Source organism: Pleurodeles waltl, chromosome 2_1 (genome assembly GCF_031143425.1).
Source record: "Pleurodeles waltl isolate 20211129_DDA chromosome 2_1, aPleWal1.hap1.20221129, whole genome shotgun sequence".
Taxonomy (NCBI): Eukaryota; Metazoa; Chordata; class Amphibia; order Caudata; family Salamandridae; genus Pleurodeles; species Pleurodeles waltl.
Window position 1 is genome coordinate 518424627 of NC_090438.1, and position 20273 is coordinate 518444899.

Below are 20273 nucleotides of genomic sequence, written 5' to 3' on the forward strand. Positions count from 1 at the left end.
ACATCTCTGTCATTTTCTATATCTTGCTCACTTTCCTTTCCTCTGTTTCCGGTGTTCTCAACTGTTGGTAATCTCAACAGTTCATCTTTCCTTTCTGTTGGATGATGCACTTTTCTTGTATGGCTCGCATGCGCCCAATTTAGCAAACCAGCACACTTCAGAGCAGTCGTTGTAGTGAGCATGATCTGATAAGGTCCCTTCCACCGTGGTTCAAGGCAAGACTTTTGGACGTGCTTCCACATAAGCACCCAGTCTCCTGCTCTCAGACTATGTCCTTGACCTTGTGTTTGTTGAGCTGTTGCAAATTCCACCTGATGAGAAAAAGATCGCACCACACCAGCCAGGCTTTTGCAGTAATCTAGCACAATATCATCTGAAATATTCACAAGTGCATTTGCAGGTATTGCTGGTAATCTCATTGCTCTCCCCATCAATATCTCATGCGGAGATAACCCAGTCTTTTTGTCAGGAGTACTTCTCATGGACATTAGTACTAGAGGTAAAGCATCTGGCCATTTTAAATTTGTTGATGCACAGACTTCGTCCAATCGTGATTTCAGCGTTCCATTCATTTATCTACAAGACCTGAAGCTTCTGGGCGATAGCTGCAATGCAATCTTCGCGGGAAGTTTAACGGTTTAACGCGGAAAAAAGCAATTTTATCACTTCATTATTGAAATGTGTACCCCTATCTGATTCAATTGAAACCGTAAAACCAAAACATGGAATTAGTTCTCACAAAAGCAATTTAGCCACAGTCAGACTGTCAATTCTCCTTGTTGGGTAAGCCTCAATCCAATGACTGAAAACGCACATGATCACCAACACATAGTTCAAACCAGCACATGCACGTATCTTATGAAATCCATCTGCATTCTACTGAATGGACCTCCTGCCATACCTATGTGACCCATGTTCACAATTGTTCCTTTGCCAACATTCATTTGCTGGCATATTATGCACCTATGGCACAACAGCTCTGCCACTTGTCTGAATTTTGGATTATACCAGACTTGTTTAAAACTCCTGACCATTGCATCCCTTACAATATGTGTATGACTGTGGTAGTACCTCGCAATTTGTGTCAGTAGACTGTTTGGCAAGACCACCTTTCCTTCTATTGTCACCCAAATCTCATCTTCCTGTTGTATGCATTGGTGTCTAATCCAATCTCTCATTTCCTCTTCTGGGACATTGTTCTGTATTGATTTCAACTCGTCTAATGTCTCCACTATCTGCACAGTGAAATTTGCATAAATTTCTTCATTTTCAGACATCAATTCCCAATTCCCCTTGAACGAAATCCCATTTAGAGCATAACATTTTGCAACCAGGTCTGCATAAGCATTTCCCAATGTTACATAATCTTGTCCCCTCTGGTGTGCACTGCATTTGACCAGGGCATTTTTCTCAGGTTTCTGTACCGCTTGTAACAAATCATGTATCCTTCCCCCATTTCTTACATGTGATCCTGAAGAGCTTAGGATCCCCCTCTGTGACCACATTTGCCCAAAATCATGCACAATACAAAATCCAAATTGACTATCGATGTAGATTGCCACTTTATTTTGATCTGATAATTGACATGCTCTGATAAGAGCCAACAGCTTCGAGACTTGTGTGGATATCACTACCTTAAATCATGAAGTTTCTGGTATACCTGTGACTGTACACACTGCATACCCCGCTCTTAATGCACCCCTGTTGTCTCGTAGGCAAGAACCATCAACCAAAACAATTTGATCATTGTCTTCCAAACAGGTGTCTTTAATGTCATCTCTTGGTTTGGTAAGTAGTTCTGTCACTTCCAAACAATCATGTTCAACATCATCTGTGTCAACAGATCTTCCCCCTCATTTGGTAATAGAGTTGCCGGGTTAAGCACTGTGCACCTTTTTACTGTCACATTTGGTGCGCCTAGAATAACTGTTTCATAACGAGTCAATCTTGCATTCGTCAAATATTGTGTCTTTGATCTTGTCAATAAAATGTCTGTTGAATGAGGAACCATCACTGTCAGAGGATAATCCATCACAATATTTTCACTTTGAGTTATACTCAGCTCAACGGCTGCGACTGCTAGCAGGCACCCGGGTATGGTTGCTGCAACATTATCCAAGGTAGCTGAAAAATATGCTACTGGGCGATTGACACCACCATGTTTTTGTGTTAAGACAGACAAAGAACATCCATCTCTCTTATGACAAAACAATAGGAAAGGTTTTGTGTAGTCAGGCATACCTAAAGCTGGTGCTTGACACAAACTCTCCCTCAGCTCAGTAAAAGCTTTCACACATTCTTCATTCATCATTGTAGGATCTGAAACATCCTTAAGTGTCAATCTTTGCAATGGCTTTGAAACCGCTGAAAAATTCGGGATCCACTGTCGTCAATAACCTACAATTCCCAAAAACATTCTCAACTCTTTTTGTGAACTTGCCATTTTCATTTTCATTATTGCTGTCACTCTCTCTCTGGAAATTCTCCTAGACCCTTTCTCAATCAAATGTCCCAGATATTTCACCTCTTGCTGACAGTACTGCAACTTAGCTGGAGAAACTTTATGACCATTGTCTCCGGGAAATTCAACAATGCAATCGTATCCTCCCTACAGGCTTCCTTTGTTTTTAAAGCAATCAACAAATCATCAATGTACTGTACTAAAGTCGACTGATAAGGCATTACCAACGACTCCAGGTTCTTTTTCAAAATCTGATTGAAAATCAATGGTGATTCTGATAACCCTTGAGGAATCCTGCACCAACAGTAGACTCTAGTCAGGAATTTGAAACAAAAGAGATATCTGTCGTCCTCATGAAGAGGCACTGAAAAGAATGCTTGCCACAAATCAATGACTGTAAACCATTCTGCATCACATGAAACCTGAAACATTATTACTGCTGGATTTGGTACCACTGGACAACACTTCACCACAAAGTCATTTATTTTCCCTAAATCCTGAACCAAATGTATTTTCCCATTCATCTTTTTCAAGCCCATAGTTGGTGAATTACATAGACTGCTCATCACTTCTTTTAAAACTCCTTGCTCCAAAAACTGTTCTATTAGTGGTCTTATTCCTTCTATTACTTCATTTGTGATAGGGTATTGAGCTGTTTGTGGAAAACACCACTTTCTCTTTCACTGCCACTTTGACTCCCTCAACTCCTTTAATCAAACCAATGTCTTTTCATGCAAAATCCCAAACCTTTTGTTTAACCCTTTCCTGCAAATCATTCGGCAAGACTTTCTTTTCAAACACTGGAAAGAAACCCATTAAATCTTCCAAATTGTGTTCTTCATTGTCTCATCTTCGTCGACTACTTGGTCATCCTCCACATTCAACAAAGCTAGTTCACAACCTTTCATCCTTTTTCCTTCATCAACTGACAAATCTTCCCCATCAACACTAATGGTCTCCATTGTAATTCCCTTCCTGGAACACATAATTGAAGAATTTATTTTGCACAACAGATCACTTCCCAACAGTGATACCGGACTGGAGTCACAAACAACGAAACTATGATAGTCTCTAAAATTTCCAATTTTCCCAAGAACTGGTTCTGTAAGGGCATTAACCAACTGTTTATTTGCAACCCCTACTATCTGCACTGTCCTCTCAGAAACAGGTATGTCTGGTACCTCTACTGTCCTTATCGTTGAGCCTGTCGCTCCTCTGTCGACCAAAAGCTAACCTCATGGCTATGCACTTCACCCTGCACATAAGGATCTCTCTGATCCACGTCTAATGATACAGCCATCATAAACTCCTCCTCATATGAACTACTCAACGGCCATTCAGCATTTATTTCACGCTTACTTTGTAAGGGAAATAGTTTAACTGTTTTTGCACATTTGATTTTACTCTGATTCGTGACCACATGGGAAAGCATAACCTGTTGCTGTTCCATTGGGCTCTGTATCATTTGAACCTGTCTCGGTATTTGGATTTGCTGTACAGGCACCATCTGCACCTGTGACTGCATTTGTTGCATTTATGGCATTTGTACTTGTTGTACCTGAGGTTGTACATTTTGCATTTGTTGCACCGGCTGTAAAGGCTGAAAACCTTGCATATTATTCACATTATTTTGAAAATTTCGATTTTGACCTCCCATTCTAGGTCTTCCCATGCCTTGAAATGAATTGACACCATTGTTTGCTAAACCATTCCTCCTCCCTGACTCAACATCAGACACTGCCTTTTCCAATGTCCCAGCAATCCGCAAATGTGGCAAGTAACACTTTTCGCCGCTGCTGCTCATCCTGCATCACCACTGAACTCAAGTCCACATTTCTATTGACTACTGGAAACATCATTCCACCTCGACCTCTACAACGACCTTGATTCTGAAACAAACTATTTCCCTGTGGCAACTGTTGGAAATTTCCCTGCAATCCTGTCTGCGCAGCCTTAATCTGCATCACCATTGTCTTTTCTTTCAGCTTCTTCTGCTTCAACTCAGTTTCATCACTACAGTATTTAGCATACTGCAGAGCTCCATCAATCAGCTTTGCTTGCCAACATATCAAATGATTCTTGATCATTTGACTCACTTCTGGTTTCAACCCATCGACAAATCAAAACACCAAATGATTCATGTTTTCTTTTTCAATAGTTTCTGCACCACCAAATTGTATGAATGCCTTCAACAATCTCTCATAATACGCATGAACTGACTCCTTCCCCTCCTGCATTGTTCTATCAATGCCAATCAACACTTTTTGGCGAAACTCTCGTTTTCAGAAATTCAGTGACTTTATAGTAATATTTAATTACTTCAGGAGGTGGCGCGCCTGTTTTTAAATCTCTCTTCTGTTGATTCGTCGGCCAACTTTTACATTCGACCCACAAATCTGCTGGAACCACAATGTCAAAAAGTGTATTCAAGTCTTCCCACAGACACTTTGAAAGTTTCACAAACCTATCTGTCTTCTGATACCACTCCATTGGCTCTCTCTCAGTTTCGGGTAATCATTTGTAAAGCTTATGATATCACTCCTATTTCAGGGTACATGTATAGAATTCCCTCCTGGCATTTCTCTCATTGGTAACATTTTTACTGCATGTCCTGCCTGTGTCTCATCATCTTTCTTTGTCCTTTCTCTTTTTCTGCCCCATTTACCCTCCCATTTATCCAATGCCCTCCAAACCTGCACCTTCTCAAGTAACTCCTTGAGATGTGTTCTCATCCCTCCCTGCAGATCTCATGTGAACAAAGTCTTCTTCCTCCAGGACAAATCTATGACTCCTTTTCAATGTTTTCATCTTTGTCAAATCAATGTCGTAATCATCTGCTATATCTTATAACTGTTGACAAACTCTGTTCGCTCCTTTTGTAGTGACTTTACATAGGTATCTCAATTGCCCTTCGGTATAAGAGTCAAGTCTGTTCACCCCCATTGTTCCCTCTAAAAGTTCACTCCCTTCCATGTTTAATCTTAGGGGGTCATTACAACCCTGGCGGACGGTGTTAAAGCTGCGGTAATACCGCAAACAGGCCGGCGGAAAAAAAAGGTAATTATGACCGTGGCGGAAACCGCCAACAAAGACAGCCACTTTAACACTCCGACCGCCACGGCGGTACAGACAAGCAGCGCGGCGGTCACCGCCAACAGACATGGCGGAAGACAAAGTACCGCCCACAGTATTACAATCCGCCACCTTTTCCGGGGCGGATTCACCGTGGATAAAAACACGGCGGAAACAGCTTTTGCAATGGGAAAACGCTCACCTCTACACACTCCACGAGGAAGGAGGACACCATGGAGCCCGAACTACAAATACTCCCTGCCCTTGTCTTCCTGCTCCTCTACGAACAACAGCAACGGTGGCGCCAAAGACAACGGTGAGTACTGCACCTACGACATAGGGGAGGGGGGAAGCAAAAGTCAGGGGGACACACACGCAAAACCCCCACCCCCACCCTCGCACATTACAACACATACACCAATGCATTTCCAAACATCACACTAACAACCCACAACCCCCCCAGTTCAAACATTGTAATGTATCAAAATGCAGTTACCAAATATATACAGATATATATACACAATCAAAATATTATACATTACGAGAAGTAGTGCAGGTATGCACATATCAATGTCCGTGCACCACTGGGCCCAAAATGCATGGGCGAGGCCCACACTAGATACCTGTCCACAAACGGAGAGAACACTGCAGGGGCATCAGATAGAAATACAACAGGCACCTCAGGGGGAAGGGAAGAGGGGGGCACCTCAGCCGGATTACAGCACCACGCCAGATCCACGACGGGGCTCCATGCCCATTGATGTATCCTGGGGAGTGCAAAGCCACTCAAGTCTCTACAGTGGGTGCTTTGCCCATTGTACCATCCTGGGGAGTGCAAAGCCACAGTCTCTCAAGTCTCTGCAGTGGGTAATTTGCCCACTGTACCATCCTGGGGAGTGCAAAGCCACAGTCTCTCAAGTCTCTACAGTGGGTGGGTTGCCCACTGTACCATCCTGGGGAGTGCAAAGCCACAGTCTCTCAAATCTCTACAGTGGGTGATTTGCCCACTGCTGTATCCTGGGGAGTACAAAGCCACAGTCTCTCAAGTGGACAACAGTCTCCACTGGTTCTGGAGGGGGAATGGTGCCCAGACTGCATCAGGCTCCCCGTGACGGTTCCTGTTCCGTCACTGTCCCAGCTGCACATGGGATAACGATGCTTGATGTGGAGGTTTTTTCCCTGTCCAGCGGTGCTTTGGCATGTCGGTCTTTGCCCTGTTGAGCGGTGCTTTGCCCTGTTCAGCGTTCTTCACCATGGTGGTCTCTGACCTGTTCAGCGGTGCTTTGCCCTGTTCAGCGGTGCTTTGCCATGGCGGTCTCTGACCTGTTCAGCTGTGCTTTGCCATGGCGGTCTCTGACCTGTTCAGCAGTGCTTTGCCCTGTTCAGTGGTGCTTTGCCATGGCGGTCTCTGACCTGTTCAGCAGTGCTTTGCCATGGCGGTCTCTGACCTGTCCATTGGTGTGTGGCATGACGGTCCCTTATTGCCCAGCGGGACTGTGGCTGCCGGGGCCCTCCTGGGCACGGACTCCGGCGGTGGTCTCCTGACCAGTGACGATACTGCTGCCCACCTGGGCAATTACTCTGGCGGTGGTCTCCTGACCAGTGACGATACTGCTGCCCTCCTGGGCACTGACTCCGGCGATGGTCTCCTGAGCAGTGACGATACTGCTGCCCTCCTGGGCAATGACTCTGGCGGTGGTCTCCTGACCAGTGACAATACTGCTGCCCTCCTGGGCACTGACTCTGGCGGTGGTCTCCTGACCAGTGACGATACTGCTGCCCTCCTGGGCAATGACTCTGGCGGTGGTCTCCTGACCAGTGACGATACTGCTGCCCTCCTAGGCACTGACTCTGGCGGTGCTCTCAGGACCAATGACGACAGTGCTGGCGGTGGCGTCCCGGCTGCCGGGGAGGATGGCGCCCTTCTCCGCCGTGCTGCTCTTCCCAGACTGTGCAGACGTCCTCTGGCCCTTCACCACCTTTGGAGGAGTCACAGCTGACTCGGCACTCCCCCTGGGGCCCTTGTGAGCAGGTTTTCCACCAGGAGTCTTCACCCTGTCCCGTCAGCCACTTTCCAACTTTAGGTGCTTTACAGGGGGTGGACTGGCAGTGCTTTGGCTCCGGGTCACACTGGCTGCCCTGGTGGCCGGTGCACTCCACACACCTTTGACACGCACCACTGGTACTGGACTTTTTTTGGCTGAGGTGCTACTATGGGACCTATCAATTGGAGGTGTGGGGTTGGGGGCAAAGAGGTCAACGTTGCTGAGGAAGAGTTGCTGACGAAGACTTGGATGGGTAGCTGGAGGGGGTCTGGGAGTGGAGGAAGAGGAGGTGGTTGTAGGAGGTGTAACTTTAGGTGATTTGGGTGCAGGTGCAGGTGCAGGTACTGGAGGCTGTCGTGAGGTGGATGGATGTTGGGTGTGTGAGTGGCCGCGTTTGTGTACTTTGGGAGGGGGCGTCACAGACACACTAGGAGTGGACACAGGGGATGTGTAAATGGTAGTGGGGGTGGTGAGTGCAGGTGAGCGGGGTGTGGTTCTGGGTGTTCTGGTGCGAGTCCTAGTGCCTGTAGATGTAGTGCATGCAGGTGAGAGTGTAGACGACACTGGGAGGGAGGGGGGAGACGACGAGGAGGGGGACACAGCGGAGGCAGTGGATGTTGCTGTGTCTGTATGTGGGTGATGCTTGTGTGAGTGCCTGTGAGTTGTGTGGTGCTTATGTTTGCCTGAGGTACTTGTGTGTGTTGAGGTGTATGCATGCTTGTCAGATGGTGTGCTTGGGATAGGCTGGGGTACAGGAGATTGGGTCTGGGTGGAGAAAGTTGGAGGGGGGAGGCTAGACACAGGGACAATGACTGCCATCAGTGCTGAGGCCAGAGATTGCAGGGTTCGATGAAGGGCAGCCTGACCAGAATGAATGCCCTCCAGGAATGCATTACCGTGTTGCAACTCCCTTTCTACACCCTGGATGGCATTCACAATGGTAGACTGCCCAACAGTGAGTGACCTGAGGAGGTCAATGACCTCCTCACTGAGGGCAGCAGGGGTGACTGGGGCAGGGCCTGAGGTGCCTGGGGCGAAGGTGATGCCCACCCTCCTGGGTGAGCGGGCACTGGGCGAACGCTGAGGGGCTGCTGGGAGGGCGGTGCTGGTAGAGGAGCTCCCATCGGCGGACGAGTCCGTGTCGCTGTTTGGTGATCCTGTGACCGACGTGAAGCTCCCCTCGCCCTCCGTCCCACTGGTGTGTTCAGAGTCTGTGGTGTGGCCCTCCATGGCCATGGGGGATGCAGCTCCCTCATGCTCCGGTGCCACTGTACCTCCGCCTGATGATGCTGATGCACAAAAGAACAGGGAGAGCACAAAAGGGGGGGGGGACGACAGAAGAAAGACAGGTTGAGTGCATGGCTTACCGCTACCGTTGGCGGACAATACAGACACAGCAGCCCCATGCACTAAGCCGTGCTCTTGGCCTCTACAGATGCAATTCCTGGGATCTGGCCTACATGGCTATGGTGGACATCTGCACACATAGATGCCACAGGGGCATGTATACCTATACTTAGCACTCTACTGAGGTGGGGTGGAGTGACACATGGCCTGCATTGCGGAGGGGCCTAGCCTACGTAACTCGCCCTGGCCTAGGGAAACCCACAGCCCTCCTCCCCCACCCCCACCCAGACCCCTCTACTGCGCGCAAAGTCCCCAGAATGAGAGCCGTCTTCTTGCTCCAGCGGCGAATGTCCTCCCATCTTTTACAGCAGTGGGTGCCCCGTCTCTGGTGGACCCCCAGGGTCCGGACGTCCTTGGCGATGGCACACCAAATGTCCTTCTTCTGGTGGGCGCTGACCTACATGACATGCACAGGGGAAGAAGAGAAGTAATTACAAATTTCACCGTCGATGTGAGTGGCCCCCATCCCTACCCTTGCCATGTGGCACATGCATTCACACTCCTTGATGTTCCCTGAACTCTGCCCCCTTCCAACTCACATCCAGCCCTCTCCACCCAGGCATTGCCCATACAACGTGCTCCCTGTGTACTTACCTGTTGGTCTGGAAGACCGTAGAGTAGCGTGTACTGGGGGAGGACACCGTCGACTAGGTTTTCCAACTCCTGAGCAGTGAAGGCAGGGGCCCTTTCCCCAGACGCAGCAGCCATTGTCTCTTCCAGACCGAGGTCACAGCAGCACTTGCAGTGTAGGTCCTCTCCTGTCAAAGATCAGGTATCGAGTGATTTAACAGATAGAAAATGGCGGTCACGTCCGCAGTGGTTACGTCCGTGGCGGTGCGTGTCATCACCACCGGCGTACTTCATCATTGGCTCCTGGGACCCATAGGGTCCAATGTTAACCAATGCAGCATTGCGCTGCGGTCTATGACCAACTACTGCGACGGTGTACTACGCCAGCGCAGATACCTCACATCCCATTCTCCCAGTTTAGAGGTCAGGCAGCCGCCATTTCAGGGGCCCACATGGCTTCATTTACTACTGCGTCACACATACCTAGGCCTATACTCAACACACATACAGGAACAGTTTTGTGTTTTGTGTAGTGTTGTGTGTATCTGAGGGTACATACCTGGGAATTTGTTGACTCTGTGGTCGCTGTTGTCCTTCCTAGGCACCGTCAGCTGGGACATTTGAGAAGATGGCGGAATCCTCCGGTGTACCGACCGCTGGTGGACCAGTTGACAATGGAGGAGCGACATTTGATCATCACCTACAGGTGTGACCGTGCCACTATCCAGGAACTATGTACCCAGTTGGAGCCAGACCTGATGTTACCAATCCGCCATCCCACTGGAATTCCCCCTGACGTGCAGGTGCTGTCAGTGCTCCATTTCCTTGCAAGTGGGTCTTTTCAGACAACAGTGGCCATGGCATCAGGGATGTCCCAGCCTATGTTTTCCAACGTGTTGTCCAGAGTGTTTTCTACCCTGCTGAAACACGTAAGGAGCTACATCATTTTCCCTCAGGTGGAGGATTTAGCTACAGTTAAAGGTGACTTCTATGCCCTTGGACATATCCCCAACGTCATAGGTGCTATTGATGGGACCCATGTAGCTCCGGTCCCCCCCCACAGGAGTGAACAGGTGTACAGGAACCGGAAGAGTTATCATTCCATGAATGTACAGATGGTATGTTTGGCAGACCAGTACATCTCGCAGGTAAATTCTATGTTCCCTGGCTCTGTGCATGACGCCTACATCCTGCGGAATAGCAGCATCCCTTATGTGATGGGTCAACTCCAGAGGCACCGGGTGTGGCTATTAGGGGACTCTGGTTACCCCAACCTGTCATGGCTATTGACCCCAGTGAGGAATCCCAGGGCAGAGGAACGCTACAATGAGGCCCATGGGCGGACTAAGAGGGTGATCGAACGCACCTTCGGCCTCCTGAAGGCCAGGTTCAGGTGCCTCCATATGACAGGTGGTTCCCTATTCTACTCACCAAGGAAGGTGTGCCAGATCATCATCGCCTGCTCGATGCTTCACAATCTTGCTTTGCGACGCCAGGTGCCTTTTCTGCAGGAGGATGGTCCAGATGGCGGTGTTGTGGCAGCTGTGGAGCCTGAGGAGCCTGTGGAGCCTGTGGACAGTGATGAGGAGGAAGCTGAGGAAGAAGACATAGACAACAGGGAGTCAGTCATACAGCAATATTTCCAGTGACACACAGGTGAGAACATTTTATTTTACTATCACATTCACTTTCACACTTCTATCTCTATCCTATCTGTCATTTAGTAGCAGTATTTGGTAACTGAGTTGTACCTTTCCATTACGGTTTCACAGGTGTGGTTACCAACGTGTGTCATCTGCTTGCATCCTTCATGGACTTGTGATGTGTGACATAGGTATGTTGGCTTTACAATTGAGAACGCATTATGACACTGTCATTGATAATACAAATTTACCAAATCACAGACTGACTCCAGATTGTTTTGTGCTTCAAGGGTGTTTATTTAAGTGCTCAAAAATGGAGGGGGGTTGTAAAATGGTGATGGGTGACGGTGGAGGAATGTCCATGGCAGAGTCCAGTCTATTGGTCACACAGGTGCACTGCCAATATGGGCATAGGAAGTGGAGCTGGGGCAATTTCAGTATGGACAGGGTAACAAAGTGGGACAGTGGGATGACAATCAGGGTGGTCTCATTTCCTGGCGGGTGTCTTGCCATCTTGCTCTGTCCTGTTCCTGGATCTCAGGGACCGCTTGCGGGGTGGTTCTCCATCTGCAGGGGGTGGGGTGCTGGTGTGGTGGTCCTGTGGCGGGGCGTCCTGTCCACTAGCGCCGGCGGAGGTGGTGGGCAGTTCATCGTCCAGGCTAATGTCAGGGGCCCCTTGGAGTGCCACGGTGTCCCTCATGGTGTTCTGTGCCCAGGGCGGAGCTGATGGTTCTAAGCTCCTCCCTGAAGGCCAAATACTGTTCGTCCTGCAGGCGCTGGGTCTCCTGAAACTTGGTCAGGACCGTAGCCATCGTCTCCTGGGAGTGGTGATACGCTCCCATGATGGAGGTGAGGGCCTCGTGGAGGGTGGGTTCCATTGGCCTGTCCACCCCCTGTCACACAGCAGCCCTCCCAGTTCCCCTGTGTTCCTGTGCCTCCGTCCCCTGGACCGTGTGCCCACTACCACTGCCCCCACGTTCCTGTTGTTGTTGGGGTGATGGGTTATCCTGGGTTCCCTGTAGTGGTGGACACACCGCTGATTGACGTGTCCTGGGGACGGAGGTATGGGCCCGCTGGGTGGGTGCTGTGCTGGTGTTACCAGAGGGTGGAAGCTCTGTGGTGGCCTGTGACTGGGTGTGGGGAACCGACTATCCCGAGGCCCATGATGGTCCGGGCTGGTCATCAGGATCCAGTAGGGCAGAGCTGCTGTCGTCACTGTGGACCTTTTCTGTGGGTGGAGTGGAGATGTCTGGAACCTCCTGTGTGGTGACGTTGGGTAGTGGTCCTGCAGGGGTATAAGATCATGATTATTGCATGTGTGTGTGTCATGGTGTGCAATGGGTGGGTGTGCGTGTACCCCAGTGCAAGCATTCCTGTGTGTGGGTTTGTGTGATGATGGTTAGGGGGTTGTTATGGGTATGTACAGTGAGCATGCTTTAGTGATGGGTGTCCATGCTTAGTTGTGTCATGCAGGGCTTGGTTTTGGGATGGGTGGTTTGTGTTATTAGTACATTAGTGAGGAGTTGTAGTGATAGGGGAGTGGGTGAGGGTGGGGGTGTGTGATAGCATGCAGGTAGGGTGGGGGATATGATAGTTAAGATTTGACTTACCAGTGTCCATTCCTCCACCGACTCCTCCGAGGCCCTCAGGATGCATGAGGGTCAAGACCTGCTCCTCCCATGATGTTAGTTGTGGGGGAGGAGGTGGGGGTCCGCCGCCAGTCTGCTGTACCGCGATGATGTGCCTGGAGACCACTGAACGCACCTTCCCCCGTAGGTCGTTCCACCTCTTCCTGATGTCCTCCCGATTTCTTGGATGCTGTCCCACAGCGTTGACCCTGTCCACGATTCTGCGCCATAGCTCCATCTTCCTGGCTATGGAGGTGTGCTGCACCTGTGAGCCAAATAGCTGTGGCTCTACCCTGAGGATTTCCTCCACCATGACCCTGAGCTCCTCCTCCGAAAACCCGGGGTGTCTTTTGGCGTGACATGGGGTGGTGTGGGTGATGTGTGGGGTGGTGTAAGTGTTGATGTGTGTGGTGATGTGTAGTGGCGTGTGGTGTTTTGTGCGTGGAATGTTGTATGGGTGATGGTGTTGTGTGCCTCTGTGTGGTGGGGTTCTCAATTGCTGTGCTCTCTGTCTCTCGGCTTCCTCAAAATTTCTGGTCGTAGGGGTTTGTGGGTGATGTGGGTGTGTGTTTTATATTGAATTGGGTGCGTGGGAGTGGTGTGTGTATGTGTATCAGGTGTGTGTATTTGGAATTGTCCAATGTGGCGGTGTTTTGGAGATGTGTGTGTATTTTGAGCGCGGCGGTGTGTACGGCCAATGGAATACCGTGGTTGAAAGACCGCTGCGTGGATTCGTGGGTCGTAATAGCATGGGCGTGTTTCTGTTGGTGTGACGGTGGAGGTTTTGTTTTCGCCAGTTTATCACTGACCTTTGGTGTGGCGGACTTGTGTGGGTGTCTGAATTTCGGCAGATTCCGAGATGTGGGTCATAATAGCTGTGGCGGAATTCCGCGGTCGCGGCGGTGTATTGGCGGTCTTCTGCACGGCGGTAAGCGGCTTTTACCGCCAATGTTGTAATGACCCCCTTACTCTGTTTATCATTTCTTCCTCTTTTTCTTTTCTCTCCTGTTGTTTTGAATTGTTTAAGTCCTCCAACCATTCTGTTATTTCTTGTGCAGACAAGCCTTTCAGTGATACTCCACTAGCTTGTGCACCTGCTCCTCGCCCTGAACTCATACTTGGGTGTATGGCCATTGTTCCTGCTGTCTCGACAGGTGACAAATCTGTCAAAGAATTTGTCTCATTTAAACTTGGTCCCTGTCTACTCTGCACATTTATCAATGAATTCTCCCCCATCTTGTCTCCTCGAACATATAATGGAGTCATTGGACCCATCATAATAGGTACAGTAATTGCATCTGGATTCATCAGTGTTCCAGCTCCCAGTGTTTGTCCTGCACTCATGCTCTGCATCTGTGGAATCTGTATATGTACAGGTTCTCTTATCTTTGTCCCTTGACGACCCTGTGACAGTACTATATTTGCAGTTCTCACTGTCTGGATCTCAGGCTGTATCTCAGGAATGTTCATTTCAAACTATTGTCTATTACCAAACGAGTAATTGAAACTACTCTGCATCTGAACTCTCTCATGATTCAGGTCACATCTTGCTGATTCTAAAGTCAATGGTGCAGTAGGAATTATATTACTCATGCCGCTCCCATTCAATCCATTTATATTCTGCTGTCTCACATCTGGCGAAAGATATGTCTCTACAACATGGTTAACTACCTCATCTTCCTCCATTTCATCGTCATTAAACATGACCCTTTTCGGCTCTTTTGTGTTCTGTTCTGTTCTAATGAACCCTTCTTTTTCTTTCCATATTTTGTTTTAGCCTCCTCTTCATTTGTTCTTGCCGGAAATAACCTAACCCGTGTAACATATCTGTTCTCCACCTTTTCAGTTCCTCATCCCACATCGTATCAGACAGTGGTTTGTTGTACTCTTCTCATTTTCTCTTCGTATTTTAAAGCCTGCTGCTCCTTCGCTACCAACTCCCATAACACTAATGCTTCATACTGCGCTGGCCTCGGTGGAGGTTTAAGACTGTACATCTTTGTCCTCAAGTTATCCAGAACTCTTAAATTGAACGTACCATGTTCCAGAAAAGCTAAACAACCTTCTTTCTTTGTAATTTTGACCCAATGCTTCAACCAAAGACATGTCGCTGCACCTCTCTCCTCAAACACAATATATGCTGGAGTATTTTCGGCAGACAAATCTCTCCTTCAAGTACCGGAATGTACTCATCACCCCTCAACGCACATCTCAAAGGTTTGAAAAACTTCATTTTTGACTCAATTTGTTCAAACTCAATATCCACAAATATTAATTTCAAACTCAATTGAACAAAAACAACTCAACAAGCAGTAAACAAGGTTAAAGAAAGAATTACCAATCATTTAAAGTGACTGCAATCCCACAATTCTCTTCAAACCCCTCGCCTTCCAATCGCGTTACTCTATTATCGGACTGATTGACGAATCTGTGCGTGACTCCTTTCTGTCAACCAACCAATCCCAGCGCTTCACCACTACGTCACACTCAACACATTCACTTCCCTCAGCACCCTCGCTGAGATGCTGACAAAGTCTATCGTACTAAACCTTTCACAAACCACATATAAAAACAATGCAATAATAATTCACGGGCTATCTTAAAATAAGAAAACAAATTTGCTCATTTACTACAGTACAGTTAGGGTAAAGCAAACACTTCAGAACCTTCCAAAGAAACCTTCAGCTTTCGCCTAATCCTTATTCACAGTTCCCACAATCATGAGTGAACTTCGACCTGCGAACTTTACTTCTCCACTGTTCCTTAGATTAGTGTCTAGTGCACTTAATACTCACCAAGTCTTCAGTATAATTCCATTCACACTAATTTCTCACAAACTCAATTCACCAATCTCGACGGATCGGTCTATTAATTGAACGAATTACAACATATACCAAGTGTCTCTCTACACTTGCCAATATACTCTGGAGTCCCAGACCTCTCTCCTTAGGTCTGTCATCAACAACCACGTGCATAATTTTTCCTGCATCAAGCGCCACACTCAAATGAAGAATGCTGCCTCCCTACTCTCATACCTATAGGAGTACACCCACTCCATCTAATCTAATCATTTAATTTGAGTATTCCTACTCCTTTACACTCATATTCAACACGATCATCTGCAAATGAGCTAAAGCTTTGCAAGCGCAAAATACTTTATTCACCTCACTCAAATACAACCAAACACTGCCACGAACATACCCATCAACCTAGGGGGTCTCCAAGAACCGGGGAAAGTCACTTAAGGCAACTAGCCGCTCATCATGTTAAATCCGTTTAACAACTTTGAAAAAAGAAAAGAAAGAACAAACAAACCACTTTAGTACATCCAAACCTCACAGACCCATTATGACATCATCAAAACAATGATGTAACCGTAATCTGATCTCAAAACAAAATGTGAGCATTTCAAGATTAATCCCCTCACTAACCACAAATTAGCATCAACATGTTGGGCTACATGTGAAAAGAATTTAGTGACACAAATTTAGAAAAACTTCTAACTTGATTATAATATGAAAATACTATTATTGTACAGCAATAAAATCATTAGTTGCAGCTGGTACCTGGAAAGCGAAAGAGACACAATTCACATTTAATAACATACATTACCAATAACAAAAGTAGTAACCGCAAATGGTCTGCTTCAGCTTGAGGAGACCATCAGTTATGTCATCAGAAGATTTGGGCCTAACAACAGCTAAGTCTCGAACCATTAGACTCGAACCTCATCTGCTCCAAAAATCTAAAATCTCTCTCTCTCTCAAAATCTCATCTACTCCCAGAGAGTTCTAATCAGGTTGTTATACTAAATTCTAATAAACTTCTGATTGGTCAGTCTATGGGGTGGTTTCATTTCAACCAATTGTCAACTAAATTGATGACCTAAAACTCAACAAATCTACGCTAACTATAACATTTTTTCTCCAGTGTATCGTTGTCTCTTCCGTCTCGTCTGTAACTCCATTGTCTCATCGCCTCTCGAGTATCTCGTTCTCAGGAACAAACTTTTACAGTTTCTATCTACTTCCATCCTCGAGGAAAGGCCAGATATTAGTAACATTCTCAAACAAGAGGACATTTCAACTTATGTAATGCTTGGTTTATACATGACCTTGTAGGATATAACGCTGCAACCCACTAGGGGTAGCTGCAGGTACATCTACACAAACTTCGAAAACACTTTTATGTAAGCTCTGAATCATGAACAATAACCACAGCGTCTGAAGATAATTTTGCTCAACCAAGAACAGAAAAACAGACATTTCAAAAGTTACTTGTTTTACACGTTAGTTCATTACACATTTTTAATATAAAAATCATTAATAAACGTATTAGAAAATTCACGGCCTCACAAGGATTACAAAGTGTTTTGAGTTTACATATGTAATAATGAGATTTGTACCTAAGTTTTGATGTTTTATATGAGATGATTCAATAAAATGTATGAAAATTAAAAACTGACTGTGGATTGGAAAGTGTTGCTTGTGCTATTGATTCTTCCCAGAGTTATATGTTGCCTATTGATCAAATTGTGAGCCCGAAGGGTTACTGGTTTAGTGGGTGAACAGCGCATGGCCTTTTAGTTCAGTTAACCAAACAAATTTGAATCTCAGTGCATGAACATGTGTTAGCGCTCTAGATAATGAACCCCCTATGTCCACTGCTAAGGCATTTTGCTGAAGCATATGAATCCAACCCTAAAGATTTCACATTTTATGGGATTTAAACAGGGTCAGCTCATGGTGGAAATTGAGAAACAGAATGAGGTAAGAGCAATTTAGATGGATACTCTGTCTGAAATAAAAAATGCATGTTGAGTAAGGGAGAGTGACATCCTATCCTTTGTATGAGAATGATGTCTATCATTTGGACAATGATTCTAAGTGTGTAGTTGGTATTATAATATACTTAAGTGAATGATTGGAGTCTGGTGGGGTGGGCAAGCCTATTAAGGCTGTTTATGCATGTCTATGTTGGTTAGATAACTGACAAGTGCAACTTTTGAGAAATAAAGTGCTTTGTGCAGTCTGTAGTAACAAGAACAGAAATCGGCTATGGTTGGCTGACAAAACTATTTTAGAAAAACAGTTACAAATATAGTCAGTGTAACTGACAGAAAACAAGACATTGATCACAGGTACAGTCCTTGGAAGAGTGTTAGAATATAAAGGTGAATTATAGTGCGAGCTTCTGGCCTTTTACAACAGAAGAAATACATATGTAATGCACACATGGCCAGGTTGATTATCAGCTCTACATGAAATATGAAGCTTGAAAATTCCTTTTCAAAAGGAAAGTTAGCAATGAACACAAAATAATATTTGTAATGAGTTGACATTAATATGTAAGTAAGGAGTGACAATTAGAAAATGAAAAATATCTTAACTGTGAATAGTATTTTCCAGATTCAAACGCACTGTTTATTTATAGTTGACCATAGTAGGATTATGATGATTACAGAAAGTAAAGACAAAAAGAGAAAATATTTGCTCTTAATTGATGGAAGTAAAACTTTGTTGCAAACCTCTAAAAATGAAGATTATATTGTACAACAGTACGTTTAGTCAACTAACCCTCGTAGTGGAAATAAATTGATGCTTTGCAGTGAGGCTCGCCATACACACCTGCTTTATTTTCCAGCACTTTTTCTTTATCAGTGAAACCCTTGTAGTGGTTTTCTGCTCATTTGCATTGTGTCGAGGTTCACTGATGGATAAAGAAGCACTCTGAACAGACATAACAGATGTACCTTTTGCTGCAATCACCACGCTAAATTGCCTTAGCCTTTGGTGTTCATGCTTAGCCGCATCTGCTTTTGGTTGAACCCACTGGTATTTCCATCACCTCCAGCAGGTTTCTGTTTTTGCTTGTAGGTTTTGACCCCTTACACCCAACTTTATATTGATCTGTTTTAGCTTTTTAGTGCAATATATATCTAATCCCTCTGTTCACAGTTTTTCAGTTGTATGTCATTAACTGTATTGCCAGAAATTACATCAGATTTTAGCTCCCTAGCTATCGTTGTGAAGGTGACACTAATGCGGTCTTTGTAACCATTTTTCCCCCAATTTGCTTTCACTATGTTTTGGATTCATGTATGATTCTGCTGTAAAAGATTAATTGTAAAGCCTCTGACATCAAGAAAACTAAACCTTTGGTGAATAAAGTAGCCAATTTTAATTATAATTTAAGTCAGTGGGTAAGCTAACAAAATTCAGGGAATCAAAACTACAGCTTATGGAGACATGAATAAAGAATGTTTAATTACGGGGTCATGGCTAAAATGGCGACGAAGTCGGGTGCTCTGTGACGAGCTCTGCGGTGGGCCCCAGATTAATCCTACGACATCCTGAGCAATTCAGTGATCAACATACCAAAATGCGGGGAAAGTGGACCAAATTGAGATCTTCAGGCGGCTGTGATCCTGTCCCCTGGGAAAAACGTGGAAATATGGAAAGACTACAGTGGACGCTGAGAGTTGCTGCATAGGGAGGGAGGCCGCACCCTGGTGCCTCCCCTACAAATCTGCCCCCAAACGGAACGTCGGCTCCTCCTAAATGAGGGGCCCTGAAACGAGGCAGTGAAGTACTCCTTTGGGGTGCCGGGATGTGAAGGTAGAGCCCCTGTTGCCGGCATGCTGTCTCTGGTGGGCCGTGCCAGAGAGGGAGAGGGAGCCTGGCCCTGCCATGCTGGAGGGGGCCTGAGTTAATCAGTGCAGCCCGTAGGTAGGGTGTGGAATTTCTGCCCTGCCCCCCCCAGCAACAGACCAGATTAACCAGGAGATAGCTCTGTTCAGTATAGAAAAGACCTGGAGGGACCCCCACATACCTACGTGGTCGTCAAGGGAAGGTGGAAGAGGAAAGAGGTGACATTGGCAAGCGTTTATGTCCCACCTGACTTTAAAAGCCAACATACAGCAAACTAGCAGAGAACGTACTTAAGACAGGTTCATCCCTTCATTTAATAGGGGCAGACTGTAGGAGGATGGCCTGGTTTGTAGAGGGTACCTATGGTACTTACACCTTATACCAGATCCAGTTATCTCTTATTAGTGAAATGTGGGCAGTGTCTAGAAGCCAGGCTCTCTAGGAGTAGCTGTTGCTGAGCAGCCAAGGCTTATCTAGGAGACATGCAAAGCTCATGCAATACCACTATAGTCACACAGTACTCACACACATGCAGAAATAGGTATACAAACAGTTAGAAAACAGTGCAATTAGTATAAATCACAATAGTTAGAAATGGCCCTGGGGGAACACACACCATATACTAAGAAAGTGGAATGTGAATGTCGGTTTCCCACCTAGGCAAGTGTAGTGTGTCGAGGGGGAGGGGTGCTGGGAGTACTAGAAAACACCAAAGGTAGGTACTTGAGCCCACCCCAAAGCCCAGGAAAGCAGGAGTAAAACACATTAACTTTCCCAGAACACACAGAAACACAAGA